This window comes from Aquarana catesbeiana, linkage group LG10 (genome assembly GCF_042186555.1).
Source record: "Aquarana catesbeiana isolate 2022-GZ linkage group LG10, ASM4218655v1, whole genome shotgun sequence".
NCBI lineage: Eukaryota > Metazoa > Chordata > Amphibia > Anura > Ranidae > Aquarana > Aquarana catesbeiana.
This window is the reverse complement of record NC_133333.1, coordinates 164,461,283-164,484,806: the sequence shown is the minus strand read 5'-3', so window position 1 is coordinate 164,484,806 and position 23,524 is coordinate 164,461,283. Positions and strand designations below refer to the sequence as shown.

The window sequence follows — 23,524 nt, the reverse complement described above, 5'->3', positions numbered from 1 at the left end:
TCCTGATATACTGATAGCATTTGTAGGTCCATTATAGTAATATTCCTATCTGTGTTACTTTGTATCATTGGTAACATTTTTGTTTTAAGGTTGTAGCATTTATGTTATAGTTGATAATATCAGATTAATACAAGTTTTTTTTCTGTACAATAGTAAGTTTAAATACATTTGATTGTTATTCTTTTCGCACAGTTATCATTCTTTTTACTTCTATCCATAATATCGGCAACCTCAGTGGTTGATTCTTATATAGATAAAAGGTTTTAATCACTTATTTTATGTATCATTAGGTGTATAAGTGAGGTAGGTAGAAATTGCCATTACAGATGGTGCCTCCTTGTGTGAGGAAGTTTAATGTTTGGATGAATGTCATTTCTTGTATGGAAGACAGAGCTGGTCTATACAGTCCTAACTCCAGAAACGCTAAGCGTTTTTTATGTCTTTTGTTTTCACATGTCTCCCATCTAAATACCCAGACTAACAAACTTCTCATAACTTTCCTTTTTACCTTTGGTCTATACTAATACTTTGATGAGACTGATTTTTGAATAAGTGTATATATAAAATGAAATTGTAAGTGCGAATGATGAGGGCTCCATTTGGACTCTTGGAGGCAGTGGAAAAGAATATGTGCCTCTCTGCAAAAAGCTATTTCAGTTGACCCTTTGAATGAGATTAGGCCAATCTTTGTGATTGAAACGCACCTGTGGGCATAGGGCTACGTTTTCACTGGTACAACTCCAAGGTCACACGATTGAGAGTGTGACTGAGGTGCGACTTTAGTGCGACTGTGGTGTAGCTTTGAATGCGACTTTGATCCAAATTTACACTCTGGGTCAGAGTTGCATCCGGAGTTGCATCAGGGTGATGCAGATACCTTTTCAGAGTTGCTGCAGCTTTGAGTCGCATAGATTGGAACGGGTGCTATTGAAATCAATGGGCTGTGACTTGTAATGCAACTTTATGTGTCCAAAGTCGCATGGCAAATTGCATCAGTGGAAAGGGAGACTAAATCACACTGAATTATCTTGGGTATGAATCTCTTTTCTTTGCAATTACTAACTGGGGATTGTAAGCTTTGTAATTAGACCTGGGAACACTGGCTATACTGTAACTGATACAAATTATATTGCAAATAAGTGTGCCTCAGTTGACTGCCTTCTGTACTCCAAGCAGGCATATATTTTCTTGATTATTCAAGTCTGCTTGAATCATTCTTGAGATAACAAAAGTAATAACCCTATGTTAAGTCATTTTTTAGAATACTTTGGAAAAGTCCACGGGGGAGATTAAACTAAAGAGTTCGAAAAAATCTCCAGGCTGTCTTGAAGGACTATCGTCACGAACAGGGAAAATATTGTTCTGACAAGTAGTGAAAAGCAGCAACGGTGACAGGGGTGGTACCTGTCAACCCAATCACTGGCCAGAGGGTTGCTACCTCTGAAGGAGCAACCTATAAAAGGTTGGGAAATCAGGTCAGGGTCCAAGTGTTTGTAAGTATGGGTAATAGAATTGCTTCAAAGAGGGGGTCTGAGTGGGGTGAACCCTACCATCTGACCCCAAGGGAAGAGATGATAGATAAATATGGGCCCTGGGTGTTAAAATATTTTCGTGATTGGGATTGTTGGATGGTGAAGAGGTTTTCTAAGGAAGGTACATTTAAACTTAAAGTATGGGAAGATCTGCACCGTGCTCACCACAAAAAGATGACACGGCCATATGAAAAAGATACTTGGAGTACATGGATGCATGGTTTTTACTATGGGATTTAAGGAAAAATCATTCCAAAGAAATAAATAAAATTGGGATGATTAAGGAGCAATTGTTATGCCGCGTACACACGGTCGGACTTTTCGGCTACAAAAGTCCGACGGACGCCGACGGACTAAGTCCGGTGGACAATCCGATCGTGTGTGGGCTTCCCCAGACTTTCGGCGGACTTTTCCAGCCGCAAATCTGACGGACTTTAGATTTGGAACATGCTTCAAATCTTTACGTCGTAACTCCGCCGGACCTGAAATCCGGTCGTCTGTATGCTAGTTTGGCGGACAAAAAAAACGATGCATGCTCAGAAGCAAAAACTAAACGGAAGCACTCGGTCTAGTAAAACTAGTGTTCGTATTGTAGGTAGCACATTCCTCACACTGCAAAGTCTGTGATCGTTGAATGCAGCGCATTTAATGTCTTCTTTAAAATAATGCTATAATAACAAAAATGTTTTGCTGTTCCTATTCACACAGAATTCTCCCAAACTGATTTCTGGATTGTTTTTCTCTTTGATCCCATGAATGATATAGTATTTTTTTGAAAAGCCATATCTCCATACTAATACAAATTTTTACACTTTTTATTTTTGGGGGAGTCATCTTTTATTGTAGATTTTATCCTGTTTTTTATTTATTATTGTCGAAATTATTTTATCTTTATCTAAATTGATTTTTTTTTGTGTGTTTGTAAAGTTACCACAAAGAACCATTTTTATTTTGATGTTTGTAGTACTTAAATTGAACACAAATACATTTTTCTTTTATTTATTTTTTGTTTTAATTTTGTTTGGTTTAAGTTACCACAAAGAACCATTTATTTTTGTATTTTGATTTTTTCTTTGTATATAAAGTTAACACAAAAGAACCTTTTTTGGTTATGTATATTTTATTTATTTATTTTTTTTTTAAGTTACCAATAGAACATTATATTTTTTTGGGGGTGTTTTTGCAACCTCAAGGAGATTGTTGTCCCTTGTTAATTTGACATTGTCTCTAGATCAATGATGTTAATTTAAACACATAAAGTCTTTTCATAAACTAAAATATCCATTTATTTATGGTAAAAAGAAAATAAAGAGGAAGTCAACACTGGAAAAAGTCTGTGGACAAGAAAATTGGGATCTTGAGGAGTCCATATAAGAGGGAGCACAATCTGGTCCAGGAATCACAGAGATCAACAGCAGCAGCAGATGATATAAATGTCCCCAGACTGTGGTACTACAACAGCCTGTGTCTTCTGTCAGACCAGACTGAACCCAGGTCATCACTTTCTTCTCTTCCCTGCAGCCTTCCCTCCACTCTGCCCTGCACCCTTCCCTGCACCCTTCCCTGCAGCCTTCCTTGGAGGCTGTGGCTCTGGTGGTTGAGTTGTGGCAGGAGGAGAAGGAGGAGGAGGAGGGGGGCTGCCTCATTTATTTGTGTGTTGGCAGTTAGCTCGCCGTTCAGCCCCTTGTGTATCATTTCTGCAAAAAGTTTTTCACAAATTAGGCATTGGCCCCACTCCATTTGAAGCAGCCTGCTGGCTAAATAGCACCCATAGGCCTCTTCAGCTTCGGGGGGGGCTCTTCAAAAAATTGGTGGCCTCTCGCATGAGGCGCAGGGATGCCTCCTGTGTCACCGTCCCCTTCCTGGTCCTTTTTTAGGAAGGCGGAGGGGAGCCACTTGGGATTGGGTCAGGCTCCTACTGGGCCCAGCCACCTCCTGCCTGACACTGGGTCCGGCCTCCTCCAGGATGACAATGGGTCCGGCCTCCTCCTGGCTGTCCCTGGGCCCGGCCTCCTCCTGGCGGTCCCTGGGCCCGGCCTCCTCCTGGCTGTCCCTAAACCCGGCCTCCTCCTGCCTGCCACTTTCCACACTTTCCTCCTGGCTGACCTCATCCTGTGTATAAAAAAAGGACAGTTTTAGTTGTTTGTTTTTGGTTCATCAATGACACACAATTTTCTTCTCATGACTTGAAAATTCAATGTTAAGACATCTATTACTAAAAGAGTCTAGAAATCAGACACCATAATTTTTTGAAGCAGGTGACAAACATATTTGGCCACTACTGTCAATTGATATGTATACATCATTTTTAGGCAAAAATTATTTTAATCAATTCTAACATCTAGTTAACATCATTAATATTAGGACAGTAAATATGTTTGAAAAAAATTTACCGGACTCCAGATGGTCACATCCGGTTCTTCCAGAATGGAAGACCCAGCTTGGTCCTCATCAGCCTCTGCTGGGGTGGAGGGAAGGGTGCATGGAAGAGTGCATGGAAGGGTGGAGGGAAGGGTGGAGGGAAGGGTTGAAAGTGATGCCCTGGCTTCAGTCTGGTCATCAAGAAAACATAGTTTATTGTAGTAGCACAGCCTGGGTACATATACATCATCTGCTGATGCTCCTGATCTCAGGGAATTCTGGATCTTGTTATGCTCCCTCTTATACATGTTCCTCAAGATCCCAATTTTCGATAACAACATCTCCATCGTTGCTTCTGGGATGTACGTCTGGACAAATGTCAGAAGTCTCTCCAGCGTTGACTTCCTTACATGTTTAAGATAATATTGAGGGTGTTTTATCACCCACAGATTCCTCATCTTTCTGTATTGATTGATAAAAGCCGTCACAAATTCAGGCTCCTTAAATTTAGCATTCATAATTTCTGTAAAAGATGAAGACACAAGACAAAAAACACTTATGTTTCTGCTAAACCCTCATCATCTTATCCCAACATAGGCCTCATCAATCTGTCAAGCCATATAGGCTGCTTGCTACAAAGTTTTTACAAAATTTCAAAATTTAAAATTACCTTCGTTTTCTAGCGTCCCGGTCCACTATCAACTACGCACAGAACGTACGTACGACACAATACGTAATAACGTTTTATACACTGGGCATGCGTAAAACTCCACCTGCTTTGCCCTCCCCTGATGTTCTTTTTCTTTATGCATATTCTCCGCCCCTTGTGTCTACGCACAGAACGTACGTACGACACATGCGTAATACCTCTCTTTATACACTGCGCATGCGTGAAACTCCGCCTGCGTCGCCCGCCCCTGACGTTCTAGTTTATCGAAGATTCTCCGCCCATTCTTTCTACGGTGCGTAGTGGGGTGAACAATGGCGGAGACACATCAGGTGTGTACTACCTCAGGTATCGACAAAAGCCCGGAGGCCGGAACTTCCCGATCTGGGAAGCAGAGATTAAAGGCCTCCAATATGTCCTTTAAAGAGATGGTGGAAATGGTGGCAATTCTGAGAAAAAATGACTATGATGGGAAGTATGGACCGTACGCCCGGCCTAATTTTAGAAAAGCAAAAATAATGGCGAAGGTGGTGAAGACATTACATCTTTCTTTTGAGGTACAGCGCTCAAATGATCAGATTAGGAAAAGATGGTCCGACCTCAAACTCCGGGAGCCGGATCAGTACAGACGGATCTGTAAAGTGCTGAAAAAAAGTAAGTACTTGTCGTGTGTTCATATTCTGTTTATTACCTTGTATACTGCTCCATGTGCTTTTCTTTAATGTATGAGTTTATATCGTTTGAAACGATCTTTTAATAAACCTTGTTACATATATACAGACCTATATCATTTTATTAATGTATCTATCTATATTTTATATCTCTCTCTCTATCTATATCTATCTATATATCTATATAGATATATAGAGATCTCTCTATCTCTATATATCTATATAGATATAGATACATATATAGATCTCTCTCTTTCTCTCTCTCTCTCTCTCTCTATATATATCTATATCTATATCTAGAGAGAGAGCGAGATCTATCTATCTATCTATCTATCTATCTATCTATCTATCTATCTATCTATCTATCTATCTATCTATCTCTATACCTATACCTATATATATATATATATATATATATATATATATATATATATATATATATATATCTAGATATGTCTTTAGAAATTTGAAAAAAGTATTAAACTAGGAACTCTACAAAAAAACAGACAATTTGTACACCACTTCACTACAAAGTTTTAAGATTACTATGTACTAAAATATCTGTGTGCTAAGTATATTTTTTGATTCATTCACATAGGGGAGAAAAGACAAAATGAACCCAGTCCCCCCCAACCGCAACACCATAATTGGGAAATCAGCTCAAGACCCACTGAGGATGTGGAGGAAGGATAGGTGGCCGACATGGGCACCCCACCAGGTGAGTGTCTGACACACCAGCTTACGGTAATCTATGTATGGCTGCATATTTTTTAAATAACATTTTATACTCTATTTTAGGTGATCTGGTTGTGCTTAAATCAAGCAACAGCGCCACCCCCGAGGATGTTTCGGAAGTATGCGACATGAGCACCCCACCAGGTCAGTGTCTGAGACACCAGCTTATGGTAAGGTAATCTATGTATGGCTGCATATTTCTAAACACATCTTTTTTTCATTCAATTTTAGGTCTGGGTGAACATTTTAGCACAGACAGTGCACAACGACTAATTGGTCAGATAATAGCCTGGAATGGGGAGATTTAATGCGGAATCGGCTGGATCGTAAGCAGCAGGAAATGAAGAACATGATCGATGTTTTGGGGAGAATCTAAATGCCCTTTTTCAACCAAAACAACATCGATCATGTTCTTCATTTCCTTGTTTGCTGACCCCATTCTGGGCCTTATCTTATCTCTTGTAAAAATTATATGCCTGTTTTCCAAAAAAAAACAAATTAAAAAAAAAAATAGAGGCCTGTTTAAAAAAAAATAAAAATAAAATAGAGGCCTGTTTAAAAAAACAAAACAAAAAAACAAACAAAAAATAGAGGGCTGTTTTAAATTTTTTTTTTTATGTGTTTCAATTTCTCTTTATTGAATTGTTTTAAAAAATATCAAATATATCGACATTTATACAACACATCATCAATGTTACAGAAACATGAAAGTTCCTACTACAAATATTCTATAATCCTTCCACCTCCTATATTCATTTATTCCTATCATCCATCCTATCTCATCTCATACCACGAAAATAAATAAATAAATAAATAAATAATTCTAATATCCCAGCCCCCCCCCCCCATAACCAGTTCCCTATTCATTCAGAGCCGAAACTCGTCCCATTTTTGCCATATTTCTGGCAATTTACTGATTACATATCCTTCTTCTCTTATCTGTTTTTCCATGTACTGAATTTCACTAATTTCACATATCCATTCTGCAATTGTTGGTCCTTTATCTTCCTTCCATTTACGAGCTATTATTGTTCTAGCCGCAGATGTCATTAAGTGCAAAATGCCTTTTCTGGTTTCTTTTTTTGAATCTCATGTTAGAGAGAATAAAGAGGTTTTTATATTTGGATTTACTATTGTTCCTGATACCTTCTGATATATCTCAAAAATCTTACACCAAAATTCCCTCACCTTCTGACAACCGAACCAAATATGTTCCATTGTACCTCTCTCCTTTTTACATCTCCAACAGGTCTCAGAGATTTCCTTGTTCATTTTATTTAATATTACTGGACTCCTATACCATCTCATCACAATCTTATAATTTCTCTCCTGATATTTACTTGCTATAGTCGATTTCTATATTATTTCAAAGATTTTTTTCCCATTCTTCATCTCCTAGTGAAAATCCCATATCTTTTTCCCATTTTTTCATGCTTAATATTTCTCTAGGGGAACCTTTAGGGAGTAGTAGGTCATATATCTTTGAAATTTTTTTAGTTGGATTCTTTTCCTCTACAAGTATTTTCTCGAATTTAGTTAATGGTTTATTTATCCTTAATAATTTCTTTTCTATATATGATTTTAATTGCTGGTATTGCAGCCAGTTATTTTTATACTCTACTCCTATCTCCTGCAAATTTGGCATTTTCCCATCCTCTAATACTTGTACCATCCTTATATCTTTATTCCTATACCACTTTATATATTTTGTAGCCTCCAAAGCTGGCGGGAACTCAGGATTGAAGAATAAGGGCGTCATAGCCCCAGTCCTAGTAGAAAGATTCCCCTTTTTAATTAAAGTGTCCCATACTTTTAATGTCATATTGACAAAAATTGTTAGTTCGCTTATTTTTGGTCTTAGATGGGGGCTTATGCATGGAAGGAATTTCATTTGTGAACCTACAATCTCTTCTTCTAGTCTGACCCATTGTTTTGTCTCTTTATTATGGAACCTATCAACAATCCTGGACTATGATGCTGCTTGTAGATATTTAACAAAATCTGGTAGTGCCATGCCTCTATTTTTCCTCTTTCTTTCTTAATATTTCTCTCCTAATACGGGGAGTTTTGTGAGCCCAGATGAAGCTCACTACAGCTTTTCTTAACTCCATCAGGAGTCTTTTAGGGGGAGCTAGAGGAATTGTTTGAAAAACATATAATAATTTTGGAAGTAAATCCATTTTAATTATATTAATTCTAGCCGTCCAAGATCGAGCTAACTTATCATATTTCTGTAAAAGCTTGATTAATTTCCGAATTGTCTCATCATAGTTCAACTCCTGTATCATTTCCAAATCTTTCGGGATCATTATTCCTAGATACCTAATTGCTTTTTGTTTCCATTTAAACAGAAAATCTTTTTGCATCAGTGAGTATGTTTGTTCTATTACCGATAAATTTAATATCTCAGATTTATCGTAGTTAACTTTAAAGTTGCTTATTTCCCCAAATCTCTTAAATTCCTTTATTAAATTTGGAACTGTAATAATGGGATTTGTTACGTATATTAACAAGTCATCCGCATATACCGCAGTTTTGTATTCCTTATCTCTGATTTTAATTCCTTTGATATCTTTATTATTCCTTATTGCCGTGACTAGATGTTCCATTACCAGTATATACAGCAGTGGGGAAAGAGGACACCCTTGCCGAGTTCCATTTGATATTTTTATATATTCTGATAAAATGCCATTTGTCCTCACTTTTGCTCTTGAGTTGGAGTATAATGCAACAATTCTATTAAACATTTTTGGACCCATGCCTATTTGTATTAATGCTTCCTTTAAGAACCGCCATACGACTCTGTCAAATGCCTTTTCTGCATCCACTGTCAGAAGGCATGTCTGGATGGCGGTTCTTTGAACATATTCTACCAGTGTACATGTTTTTATGATATTATCCTTAGTTTCTCTTCCCTTCATAAATTCCGTCTGATCTAAATCAATACAGTTAGGTAAAATAGGTGTTAATCTATTTGCAATCATTTTTGAGTATAATCTTATATCTATATTGGTCAGGGAGATTGGTCGATAATTTTTGCACAGTGTATGATCTTTATCTGGCTTTGGAATTAATATAATGTGGGCTTCTGTACTTTGTGGTGTAAATATTTGTATATTAGATATAGAGTTATAGGTTTTCTTAAAGATTGGAATAATTAGGTTTTGAAATTTATTGTAAAATCTGGCAGTGTATCCATCAGGACCTGGGCTTTTCCCTAGGGCCAGCCCAGCGATAGCTTGTTGAATCTCCTCTGTAGATATTTCCCTCTCCAGATCTTCAGTTGTTTCTCTAGAGAACCTAGGTAGTGCTGTCTCTTCTATGTATTTATTTATCTTCTCGCAATCCTCGTCCCTTTCCCTATTATCTTGATTTAATCTAATATTATACAATTTGGAATAATAAGTATGAAATGATTTTGATATCTCCTTAGGATCATAAGTCAGTTCACCATTAGCTTTTAAGATTTTTACAATAGATGTCTGGGATTGTTGATCCTTACGGATGATACGCGTGCGAGGGGCTTTGTGACGTCAGTACAGCCACCCATCTGGTTCGATTTTTATGCTTTATACTCCTGCACTGGGAATCAGTGCTATCTTTGTGAGTAATATTTCTTTTATTCAATAAATTATATATTTTGCATATGGAGAGCACTATGTCCTGTCATTTTGTTTTTTAACATGACATATATCTAGCGATGAGATTGTTCTTGGGATACTGCAAGTGGACCTCCGTCTCCATAATTTACCCTGTGGAAGGGAATGCATGAGTGACCTTGCTGTTAGCGCAGAAGGTCTACTCAATAAGGTGAGCAGCCTAAAACCTGGTGGAGGTACACAGTGGTGGTGATACACGAATGCATATTTTATCATATCACTGCACCCTTTCTTACCAACTGAGGGATTCCCTTTCTACAAGTGGGCAGTTATTTATCGCCTCAGATTAAGATATTTTTGGGACTTTGCCACATACGTTTTTTTTTTTATATATATATACATTTCATGCGTATATGTTTTATTGAGTGCTGCACTGCTATATTTTGTGAATTAACTAATAATAACTGAACTATTACTAACTATTAAATTATAGGTATTGTAATTTCCTTTCAAATTTGGCTGTTAGTGAACGTAACAAATACAAATTTATCTGAAGTTACGAATTATCCGAATGCCGTATCCAAACGAATGGAACGTAATGAATTAATAATAATAAATATCAATAAAAATAATAAAAACTTTTTATTATTATTATTATTTATTATTAATTTGTTTCGTTCCATTTGTTTAGATGCGGCATTTGTTATTTCGGATAATTCGTAACTTCGGATAAATTCATATTCGTTACGTTCACTAACAGCCAAATTTGAAAGGAAATTACAATACCTATAATTTAATAGTTATTTACTATTTCAGATTTTCTAATTTTCGGGTTTTTGGATTTTCTAATTTCGAATTTCCAAATTTCAGAATTTTCTAATTTCTGAATGTACGAATGTATGAATGTACGAATATTTGAATTTCCTAATTTACGAATATATGAATTTACAAACTTATGAATTTACGAATGTGCGAATGTACGAATTTACGAATGTATAAATTTACTAATTGCGATCATAATGAATGACCTGAAAAAAACAAAAACGAATGTAACGAAAACAAACACATTTTTTGGCAGTGCACATGTCTACAAAACAGATGTTATGGATTTAAGAAGCACAGGTCATTATAGAAAACATGGTGATATCTGTGATGTCTAGGGTTCATCTTTAACCTAGCTAATTGTGTGAGTGTGTGTGGAATATGGAATATATGTTGTGTCGTCTAACTCTGAGGTCTGTTGTTTTAACTGCTGAGAACCCACCCAAATGACCCCGCCCCCCTTCTTTCTGAAAAGGTTGGTGAGAGTGTAAAGCGAACTGTATTGATATGCAAATTACCTGAGCCAAGATAAATATCTGTAATAGTGAATTGAAATGTGTATTTACTAAAATGTGTTTTCCAGAGAGACAGTTCTGGAGAGGTTCGGTATTATGATTTGTAGATAAATGGTACCGCTAAAAGGTTTATTACGAGTTGCTAATTGTTTTCTTACCATGGTGAATACATTATTTTTTGGGGGGAATTAATGGTATACCATAAAACAAAAATCCATATGGTAGTAATTAAAGTTGAGCTCAACAATTTTTGGCATTTTAAAAAAAGTGCACTGTTCCAAAACAAATAAGAAAGACTTTCTTTATGGAATGCAATATAATGTATATTTATGTTTCATATGCTAACGTCTCATTACTAAACTTTATTGGTGTTTTATCCCTCAGATTCAATAATTGGGTTTATGGCTGAAGTCTGCAATCCCCTATTACCAGTGACAATATGACTGGTCATCTCCAGTCTCACTGATTAAGTTGATTAAGACAGCAGTGCTTATAAATCTGTCAATGTGATGGCGTTTATTGGTAACAGTGTTTTGGTATTATCCAGTTTGAATTTGATCTGTCATAGATCTGTTACATATCTGTTTCCTATTCCCAGAGATTAGTCATGTTGATACTTGAATTTAACTTGTAATATTGGGGCTTATTTAGCTTCAATGTAGAGCTTACCAGTGAGCTGAGTCTACGCCAGATATGCAGTTTAAGGGCCTTTTTGGCCCATGTTTATTGAAGTAAAAGAAAAAACAGTCCATCCAGGATTCCAACGCAGGGGTTTCAACTTCAAAGCAATAATGAAATAACAAATGGAAAATACAGAGCCACCTGGCTCTCTGGTCAGCACTGCTGTTCAGGTGTTGACCTTGGTCCTCTTGACCCTGCAACTGTGTCCCTGTTTGGTACCCACTCTGTACCTCTGGTAACACTCTTACCGCTTCCTTGCTGCTTCAGCCCACCGGCTTGGGCCCTCCCTCTGCTCTGTCAGACTCCCTTGCTAGCCTGGACTCCTCGGGAGGGTGGAGCCCAGAACCCTGGTCCTGGCTCTGTTATAAGCCGAGGACCCACCTGCACAATCAACAAGGCAGACTCCTGGCTGTTCCCAAAACCCAGTCACAGGATTGGAGATTCCATCCCACCCAGATCGCTATGAAATCTACAGGTGCACAACTGGATTTTACCAAGCACTGAGGAAACTGATAAAAGATTTTCCTCCAAATTAAATAATCCTCCTGGAGCCTCTCAACCTGCCTATTTGAGAATTCTGGGCGACAATCACTAGGACAGGGATCCGTACTGTCACAAATTAAGGGTCTGCTATTACATGTTATCTCACAGGACTTGTGTTTAAGACTGCTTCACCCCCCACTGCTGTTATTGTAATTAGTTACACGCCCAGCCAGTGCTTACTTTTCAAGTTTGGCTCATTGCCTCAGGCTAATGTATGTTAATGTCCCTAGCAGTCTCTCTGTGTGTCCAAGTGTATTTCAAGCCTGCTTCCTGCCCAGTGTGACCATGCAACTCTATTTTCTCCTAGAGTTTCCTGTTTGTCTGTTTTTACATGGCTATTTGTAACCAATTGTCTAATGTGTCTTTGGCGTATCTGTCACTAATAGCTGTGTGTTTCAAGGCTAACGGGTGAGCTTGAATTGTACTCCCTACTGTTCAGTGATTCCTCAGTGCTGCAATGGATTTTTCTTTGTCTGTTGGCCAGTTGTGTCTGGTAGCAACAGTTCTTCCAGCTGGATACACATTATACAATTTTTGTTGTTCAATTTCCTTTAGATTTGCCTTCAGATGTGTAGTACGAGGGCCCGCCTAATTGCATATAAGTTGAGAGTGTATAGGTCTGGATTTGTGTTGTATAGTTTTGGGTGAGTCTAAAGAAGAGTTGTGCAGGAAGATTGTGTGGGGCGTTATCAGCTTCTGGCTGTTCCAAGGCCCCTCACTTTGGTTATATGTGTGGGCATGCTGTATTCTCCTCAGTTAATACCCATAGGTGTCCTTCCTGTTCTAGACTCATTGTGTACCCTAACTAGTTGTTTGTATCCTGCATGCCAGTAAGCCCAGCACCCCAAGACTACACTATGCCCCTGCCATTCATGCAAGTCCTGTCTGAACAGTGTAAGCAGTATGTTATGGGTGAAGGATAAAATTGTCTGATTACCGGATTGATAAAGGAGGGAAAAGGTGTGCAGCCTCTACAAAGAATCAAGTGTACCTGTTGGCAGGTGGTTTTCAATCGGGGTATTCAGACTATTTCCCATACTTAGGATAAAGAGAGGCTTAATGGAGACTGCCTTTTGAGCTGGAGGCTGGTCACTGGGTACCATAAACACTATGGAGCTGGAGATAATGCGGAACACATTGGGAGGTCTTGTGCTACATATCAGGGAAGGGGTTAGGAAATCCAACTTGCTCTGTTCAGCATCCAGGACCTTGGAGAAGTGACTGACTCTCTCAGTTGGACAATTTCCACTTTGCAAAAACAGGCAGGTGGGGGTAGTATCCAAGCTGACTATGAGTTGTATAGATTGGTGGATGACTTAGTTCCAGGGTTGGCAAAATTTAACTTGTACTATTCTCATCCCTAATGGCAGGGACGGAACATTGTGCATATATCATGGTCAATTTGGGTACTATCATATCAGACTCTACTGTGTTACACCCTGGAGTCCTTCTTGTTCTGATGGTCTGAGTCTGGACAGCCTCAGATGACTGGTACTGATGGGTGTTGGAGAAAGGAAGGTATTGTGCTATGTTTAGGGAAAAGGACAGAATCATGAAACAGCAATGCTGGCACAGGAAGGGGTCATGTCTAATGGATGCTGAGGTAGTGTGTGTCCCAACTGGTCCTAAACAAAGTTAAAAATACTTGAGGCCAGGGTACTGGTGCTGGTGTCACATGTCTAATGATGCACTGTTTTCAGCATCAGGTTAAATTGTACTCAGCAGGGTGCACTACCATCTCCTCTTGCCCTTGGCATGGATATAGCAGGAACACTGGGTTGTACCCCGATTACCCCTGAAGAAAGGCTTTCATATCAAACCTGACACCCCCTTACACCTACATGTAACTTCCCTTGGGATTTGGGGAGGAGTTAAAAGTAGGGTAGTCAATAGGATTTAAATAGTGCCAACAGTTTGTGTAGGGTGTGACTAGAAAGGCCCTGTTCTAGGGGTTTATAATCTAAGGGGAGGGGGTGGTACAAAAAGTAATAGCTGATGGGAATTATCTGAGATGGAGGCGGCTGAGACAGGTAGATGCGGGGTAGGCTTCCTGAGAAAAAAAAGTTTTTAGGGACCACCTAGGTGTGAAAAGGGTAGGGCCTGGCTGGACATATTGAGGTGGGGAGTTCCAGAGGTTCTGGAGCAGTCCTGAGGTTGAGCATGGGAGGAGGTAACAAGGGAGCTGGAAAACAGGATGTCTTAGGAGGAGCGAAGTGGATGATTTGAGTGATATCTCAAGATCGAAAGAGGTTAATCCAAATATCTAAAACGAAGGTTTCTTAATGGGAAAAGTTTATTCAGGTACCGTCCGAGGGCCACAGCTTTAGTAAACTCCACCCTGTTGCTGTCCTGATGTGGGTAACTATTAAGAGACCAACGTAGGGGATTGTGTGCATTTAAAAGAGGACCCTAGAACTATATTTTTATTTTGTTGTTTTGAGGAAAAGCCTCAAAAAAAAAAAAAAAATAAATAAAGTGTAGTTGGGTTTGACTAAATTCTAAACGTTTTTGGCAACCATTGTTTTATTCTCTTTTTAATTTTTTTTGTACCCGACCTGTACATTTTTAGTGACAGTGATCCAGTGATCATCTATTTTTATTTATTTATTTTTTTTCTCTTTATTATTTTTTTTTCTAAGTTGCTGCTGCTGCAACAGCTGCAATATGGGTTGAAGCAGCATTAAACCTGTGTTTATTTTTTTCTTATTTTATCTTTTCTACTTTCTTTGTTTCATATTCTTATCTTTAATTACTTTAAGTAATGGTACCAGTCCATTAGCTAATAATGTTCTTCTATATCTTTAAAGGTAAGGCTCCATGCACATTGTAGCTCCTCCCCACTGTAGCCCGTTCTGAACGTCGGATTGCTGGCAGGAAAACACTGCTTTAAAAACGTGATTTTAACAGCGTTTTGCATTGCCGTCAATGCACGTTTAGCAGCGCTAGCTTTTAACCATGTTTCTCTGCCTCTATTCAAAATTAATGGTTCCCTATGGGAGCCCATTGATTTGAATAGAAGTTGCACCGCAAGTCGGATCATCATGATCCGACTTGCGGTGCGACTTGTGTGCTGAGGATGAAGGGGAACCCTTACATAGTTACATAGCTACATAGTAGGTGAGGTTGAAAAAAGACACAAGTCCATCAAGTCCAACCTATGTGTGTGATTATGTGTCAGTATTACATTATATATCCCTGTATGTTGCAGTCATTCAGGTGCTTATCTAATAGTTTCTTGAAGCTATCAATGCTCCCCGCTGAGACCACTGCCTGTGGAAGGGAATTCCACATCCTTGCCGCTCTTACAGTAAAGAACCCTCTACGTAGTTTAAGGCTAAACCTCTTTTCTTCTAATTTTAATGAGTGGCCACGAGTCTTGTTAAACTCTCTTCTGCGAAAAAGTTTTATCCCTATTGTGGGGTCACCAGTTTGTATATTGAAATCATATCCCCTCTCACGCGTCTCTTCTCCAGAGAGAATAAGTTCAGTGCTCGCAACCTTTCCTCATAACTAAGATCCTCCAGACCCTTTATTAGCTTTGTTGCCCTTCTTTGTACTCGCTCCATTTCCAGTACATCCTTCCTGAGGACTGGTGCCCAGAACTGGACAGCATGCTCCAGGTGCGGCCGGACCTTGCCAAAATGAAAAAAAAATTGACGTGGGGTTCCCCCCCTCTGGTATGGATTTTAAGGGGAACCCCCTATGCCGAAAAAACAGCGTGGGGTTCCCCCCAAATCCAAACCAGACCCTTATCTGAGCACGCAGCCTGGCCAATCAGGAATGGGGGTGGGGACGAGCGAGCGCCCCCCTCCTGAACCGTACCAGGCCGCATGCCCTCAACATGGGGGGGGAGGGTGCTTTGGGGCAAAGCACCTTGTCCCCATGTTGATGAGGACAAGGGCCTCTTCCCGACAACCCTTGCCATTGGTTGTCGGGGTCTGTGGGTGGGGGGCTTATCGGAATCCGGGATGGTACCCCTACCCACTCACCTAGGGAAAAAGTGTCAATAACAAAAAAGCACCCTACACGGATTTTTAAAGTAATTTATTAGGCAGCTCCGGGGGTCTTCTTCCGACTTCTGGGGTCTCTCCGGCGTCTTCTCCCGCTCTCCGGTTCTTCTGCCGGGCTCCTCCGCTATCTTCTGCCACTCTTTTGCTAGCGGTGGCCCAGACTTCGGCGTCGTCTTCTCCCCTCTTCTCTTCATCCGATGTTGACACGACGCTCTCTTCAGCTGTAATGCTCTCTAAGCGCTCCGCAATGGACTTATATAGGCGGTGAGCCCGCTCCCTTATAACGTCACAGTCCCTGGGCATGCAGGGACTGTGAGGTCATAAGGGTCACCGGGTGATGTTGACCACGTCCAAGGGTTGTCCTCATCAACATGGGGACAAGGTGCTTTGGGGCAGGGGGGGGGCCGCAGGGCGCCCCCCTGCCCCAAAGCACCCACCCCCCCATGTTGAGGGCATGCGGCCTGGTACGGTTCAGGAGGGGGGGCGCTCGCTCGTCCCCACCCCCATTCCTGATCGGCCGGGCTGCGTGCTCGGATAAGGGTCTGGTATGGATTTGGGGGGGAACCCCATGCTGTTTTTTCGGCATAGGGGTTCCCCTTAAAATCCATACCAGACCGAAGGGCTTGGTATTGTCTGAGGGGGGAACCCCCATCAATTTTTTTTTCATTTTGGCAAGGGTTCCCCTTCATCCTTAGCACACAAGTCGCACCACAAGTCGGATCATGATTATCCGACTTGCAGTGCGACTTCTATTCAAATCAATGGGCTCCCATAGGGAACCATTGATTTTGAATAGAGGCAGAAACGCCGAACGAGGCTTAATGCTCTTTTTACAGCGTTAACCCTCCTTTAACACCTTTTACCGGTGTCTGGCATTTCCAGTACTGCTTTTGAACGTAAATTTCTGGCATTCAGAAAAAAGCCCATAAACTCCACTGCTCATTAAAGCTAAAAAATGTCCATGTGTGCATGGACACATAGGCTAACACAGAGTGGAGTTTATGGGCTTTTAAAAAAACGCCCAAACGCCAATAAACTGCAGTTTATCAGCTCCAGTGTGCATGGAGCCTTAATGTGTTCATCTTCTGGAACTTTTGTTTGAATATCAGAGATGAGCTGTGAATTGTAAGGCTTTACCATTTCTGCCTGACTCAGTTTTTAAAGAGTCCAGTGGATCCTATATAATGGTTTCCTGAAACATACAAGTACCATATTTCACAAAGTATGCCTGGACATCCAGGTCTTATGTCTCATTGTAATTCAACATCTCCCAGTCTGTCTACTGCTTTAACTTGAGCCCCGTGAGCAGGTGTGGTATACCAAGGGACCTGGCAATAGCATGCAGTGTTGACTAACCCTACCTTCAAGGGCTCTAGTGGATACTGGTTGTGGCTCGGACCAGGGCTGGACTGGGACAAAAATGTGGCCCTGGACTTCATCCAGACCGGCCCAGGGCACAACACATCAGGGCACGGTACATCAGGCCACATCAGGGTACAGAGCCCAGGACATCAGGGCACAAGGCACATCAGGGCACAAGGCACATCAGGGCACAAGGCACATCAGGGCACAGCACATCAGGGTACAGCACATCAGGGTACAGGGCACAGCACATCAGGGTACAGAGCCCAGTACATCAGCGTACAGTGCACAACATATCAGGGTACAGTGCCCAGTACATCAGCGTACAGGGCACAACATATCAGGGTACAGTGCCCAGTACATCAGCGTACAGGGCACAACATATCAGGGTACAGGGCCCAGCACATCAGCGTACAGGGCACAACATATCAGGGTACAGTGCACAGCACATCAGGGTACAGAGCCCAGCACATCAGCTAATAGGGCACAACACATCAGGGCACAGTACATCAGGGTATAGCACATCAGGACACAGCACATCAGGGCACAGAACATCAGAGCACACGACATTGAGGCACAGCACACCGGGGCACAGGACATCAGGGCACAAGACATCAGGGCAAAGCACATCGGGGCACAAGGCACATCAGGGCATAGGACATCGGGACACAGCACATCAGGGCACATAGCACATCAGGGCGCATCAGGGCACATAGCACATCAGGGCACGTGGCACATCAGGGTACGGGGCACATGGCACATCAGGGCACATGGCACATCAGGGCACGGGGCACATCAGGGCACGGGGCACATCAGGACACATGGCACATCATGGCACATCAGGGCACATGGCACATCAGGGCACGGGGCACATCAGGCCACATGGCACATCAGGGCACATTATGGCACATCAGGGCACGGGGCACATCAGGGCACATTATGGCACATCAGGGCACATGATGGGGCACATGGCACATTATGGTGCACATCGCACCTCAGGGCATGGGGCACATCAGGCCACATGGTACATCAGGGCACATAGCACATCAGGGCACGGGGCACATGGCACATCAGGGCACATGATGGGGCACATGGCACATCAGGCCACATGGCACATTAGGGCACGGGGCACATGGCACATCAGGGCACATTATGGCACATCAGGGCACATGATGGGGCACATCAGGGCACATGATGGGGCACATCAGGGCACATTATGGGGCACATCAGGCTACATGGCACATTAGGGCACGTGGCACATCGGGGCACATCAGGGCATGGGGCACATCAGGGCTCGGGGCACATGATGGGGCACATAGCACATCAGGGCACATGATGGGGCACATAGCACATCGGGGCACATAGCACATCGGGGCACATGATGGGGCACATAGCACATCGGGGCACATGATGGGGAACATAGCACATCGGGGCACATGATGGGGAACATAGCACATCGGGGCACATGATGGGGCACATAGCACATCGGGGCACATGATGGGGAACATAGCACATCGGGGCACATGATGGGGCACATAGCACATCAGGGCACATGATGGGGCACATAGCACATCGGGGCACATGATGGGGAACATAGCACATCGGGGCACATGATGGGGCACATAGCACATCGGGGCACATGATGGGGCACATAGCACATCGGGGCACATGATGGGGCACATAGCACATCAGGGCACATGATGGGGAACATAGCACATGGAGGCACATGATGGGGCACATGATGGGGTGATGGGGCACATAGCACATGGGGGCACATGATGGGGCACATAGCGGGGCACATGATGGGGCACATAGCGGGGCACATAGCACATCATCAGGGCACATTGTGGGGTCTTACTAGCCAGCATGCAGAGTAGCGCAGGGAGCTTCTGTAGTAATAAGTTCTCTCTCGTGTCATCACGCTGTTCTCCGGCGGCCCCGCCCCCTCCTCTCTTCTTGTCTATACCAGATGATCCTACAAGCCAATTGGTATAGACGAGAAGAGAGGAGGGGGCGGGGCCGCCGGAGAACAGCATGATGACACGAGAGAGAACTTATTACTACAGAAGCTCCCTGCGCTACTCTGCATGCTGGCTAATCTCGATCTACCCGTCAGGCGCCAGCTGTTGACGGTTGACGGGTAGATCGCCGCGCACCGCAGATGCGCCTGAAAGTGAAAGTGGCCCAGACTGAGCCATCGGCCCACCGGGAATCTCCCGGTAGTCCCGATGGCCAGTCCATCCCTGGCTCGGACTTCGTACCCTGTAAGGATCCCATTTTACTTGTCCACATTACACCCCTTATAAGTATTTAGCCTTAATCGCCACACCGCTGCTCCTGTCTGGCATTCCTCCAATAACTGTACACTGACATTCTCCTTTCTTGTTTGTATTCATGCACAACTGTCTGGCGGCCTGCCCTACCATCACCTGAAGAAGCAACAAAAACCACCATGCCATATCTTGAGACAAATGGACAATGACTAGACTGTCCTTGACTTTCCATCACCATGCTGAACAGTGCCGTCTCGCGGTCCGATCCAATCTTTGCAAACATCACACAGCATTCCCAAGTTATGGGACTAAAAGATGCCAGGATCCCGCCATCAATGTTGGAGTTCGGCTGTGATTGTGACTCGTTAGTATTACAACGTTTCAGGTGTGAATGGAAAGCAGGTGTGTTAAATTTGGTGTTATCGCTCTCACTCTCTCATACTGGTCACTGGAAGTTCAACATGGCACCTCATGGCAAAGACCTCTCTGAGGATCTAAAAAAAAGAATTGTTGCTCTAAATAAAGATGGCCTAGGCTATAAGAAGATTGTCAAGACCCTGAAACTGAGCTGCAGCATGGTGGCCAAGACCATACAATGCTTTAACAGGATAGGTTCCACTCAGAACAGGCCTCGCCATGATCGACCAAAGAAGTTGAGTGCACATGCTCAGCGTCATATCCAGAAGTTGTCTGTGGGAAAGACAGTGTAGACGTATAAGTGCTGCCAGCATTGCTGCAGAGGTTGAAGGGGTGGGGGGTCAGCCTGTCAGTGCTCAGACCATACGCCGCACACTGCATCAATTTGGTCTGCATGGCTGACGTCCAAGAAAGAAGCCTCTTCTAGAGATGATGCACAAGTAAGCCTGCAGACAGTTTTCTGAAGACAAGCAGACTAAGGACATGGATTAGTGGAACCATGTCCTGTGGTCTGATGGGACTAAGATAAACTTATTTGGTTCAGATGGTGTCAAGCGTGTGTGACAGCAACCAGGTAAGGAGTACAAAGACAAGTGTGTCTTGCCTACAGTCAAGCATGGTGGTGGGAGTGTCATGGTCTGGGGCTGCATGAGTGCTGTCGGCACTGGGGGGGGGGCTACAGTTCATTGAGAGAACCATGAATGCCAACATGTACTATAACATACTGAAGCAGAGCATGATCCCCTTCCTTCAGAGACTGGGCCGCAGGGCAGTATTCCAACATGATAACGATCCCAAACACACCTCCAAGACGGCCACTGCCTTTCTAAAGAAGCTGAGGGTAAAGGTGATGGACTGGCCAAGCATGTCTCCAGACCTAAACCCTATTGGGCATCTGTGGGGCATCCTCAAACAGAAGGGGGAGGAGTGCAAGGTCTCTAACATACACCAGCTCCATGATGTTGTGTTGGGGGATTGGAAGAGGACTCCAGGGACAAACTGTGAAGCTCTGGACACTTTGGGCCCAATTTGGACATTTTCACTTAGGGGTGTACTCACTTTTGTTGCCTGCAGTTTAGACATTAATGGCTGTGTGTTGGGTTATTTTGAGAGGACAGCAAATTTACACTGTTATACAAGCTGTACACACACTACTTTTACACTACTACAAGTTTGTAGCAAAGTGCCATTTCTTCAGTGTTGTCACATGAAAATATATAATAAAATATTTACAAAAATGTGAGGGTTGTACTCACTTTTGTGAGATACTGTAAGAATAGGTCCAGTCCCCCAGGCAGACCTATTGTATGTGGGATAGACTCCCTTTACACTTGGTTGGGAGAATATATTGATATCTTTTTGCAGCCTATAGCCACTAGGGGCAAAGCATACCTAAAGGATAGTAAGGACCTTATTATTGGATTAGCGGAATGGTGATAGGAGAATGTACGTTGTTGGTCACCGTGGATTTTGAATCTCTATATACCAACATTGTACAGAAGGATGCCCTTAATGCCGCTTCAAGGGCGTTGAAGAAATATTGTGACCTCAAAACCCCCCCAAAAAAATTCCTAGTGGAAGCCTTAGAAATGGCAATGACTAACAATTTCTTCTGGCATGCAGGGATTTTTTTAACCAAATAAAAGGAGTGGCTATGGGGGTTAAATATACACCCAGTATTCCTAATATTTTTTTAAACAAGTGGGAGGAGGAATGTATTTTTTCTGACCAGTGGCCCCAAATTCAAATGTACCAAAGGTACATAGATGATATTTTCATTGTGTGAGAGGGTCCAAAGGAAGAGTTGGATGGTTTTCTAGTCTATATTTATAACAATAAATACTAAAGAGGAATGTAATAATAAACCTGCGCAGTGGAAATAAGTATGAGTATAAAATTCAAAATGGATTGGAACTGCTGCCCCCCAGCATGCAGTCACCATGTAAGGTGGAGACAGCTAGATTGAATAATTTGAGGGATGGGAGTGGCGCTGTTCCTCTTAGTACCCTGCGGTGTCATATTAGTATCTTGTGTTCACCTCTCTTAAAGTAAGTAAAACTAGTAATTGTGATAAAATAAAAATGTGGAATAAAAATAGGACAAAAATGCATTCAATATGTAGCTAATTAGGTCATATATACCTCTCTTTGAAAGTAAAACTAGTAATTGTGATAAAATAAAAATAGGACAAAAATGCATTCAATATGTAGCTAATTAGGTCATATATACCATACTGCTTATCATGTATAGGATAATCGCAAATGCGCACAGCCAGGAAAGGGTGAGGGAAGTGGGAAAAAAGGGGTTGGAGGGGAAAGAGGTGAAAATAAGGAATGGTTGTTTAAATGTTCAACTTTGAGTGCAAAATCATTTGATTAAAGTGCACACATGCAAAAAACATAAATATAAAAGTATTTCTTTAACACAAAATTTTCCGTGCAGTATTCGTGTTCTTAGTTCTCTTGGTGATAATATTGCAAAGAAGTGCTGTTTAAATCCAGTGCTCTTAATGTGCGGACACTCACCAGCTTTCTTCACCCCTGCTGGGGTATCAGACAGTCACAGTCTATGCCACTGTGCGGCAATTTCTGGCAGCCTCAGGATCGTGATGTATCAGATAAAAAGAGAAGGGGTGCCCATAGTGTAAGACCGTTTTAAAAAGAGTTTATTTAAACAAGCAGAGCGGTACTCACAATTTAAAAGCGCATAATAAGCAAAAGAGACAAAGTATTCCGGTTAACCATCAGCTGTTCTATGTTGTTTGGGAAGCACAGATTAGGCCACGCCCTACGCGTTTCGTCATTGGACATCTACGGGAGCGTGACCTCTGCTGTGCCTCCCACCTTTAAATAGCGTGCGGTGTCCCTTCCTCATCAGTGTAATTGGCATCCATTTTGCCTGTGTTTTTGCGGACCGAAGTCCGTCGGCGACCATTTTGTCTGTGATATTGCAGACCGGAGACCAATTCTACACAGCATGTTCCGCAATTATGCAAATGGACCCCCGTTCGTCGGCGGCCATTTTACCTGTGTCTCTACGGACATAAGTCCGTGCGGTGCTGTATACCTGGAGATCTTATGTTGAGAGGGACACCTTTCCTTATATTTTCACTTCCTGCCTTAGTGTCACCACAGTTTGGTGTCTAAGTGTGGTTACCCATTGTTTTATTAAGGGCCGTATAGTCAGAGATCCCGCACACTATAACCAGGTGATTCCACTGTCATACGTAACCACATTAAAACCAGTGATATTAAAAACTTGCAAAAAGATACAAATATATGTAAACTCTTAAAAAGGGATACAATGATCCCTAAAAAGGAGGGAGAAAATTATAAA

General features: G+C 42.1%; 1 protein-coding gene across 2 annotated transcripts in view; it reads left to right on the top strand.

The window, feature by feature from the left end:
* LOC141110997 (L-amino-acid oxidase-like) overlaps positions 1-23,524 on the top strand; it is a 96,468-nt gene that overhangs the window by 2,852 nt on the left and 70,092 nt on the right. The window lies entirely within an intron of this gene.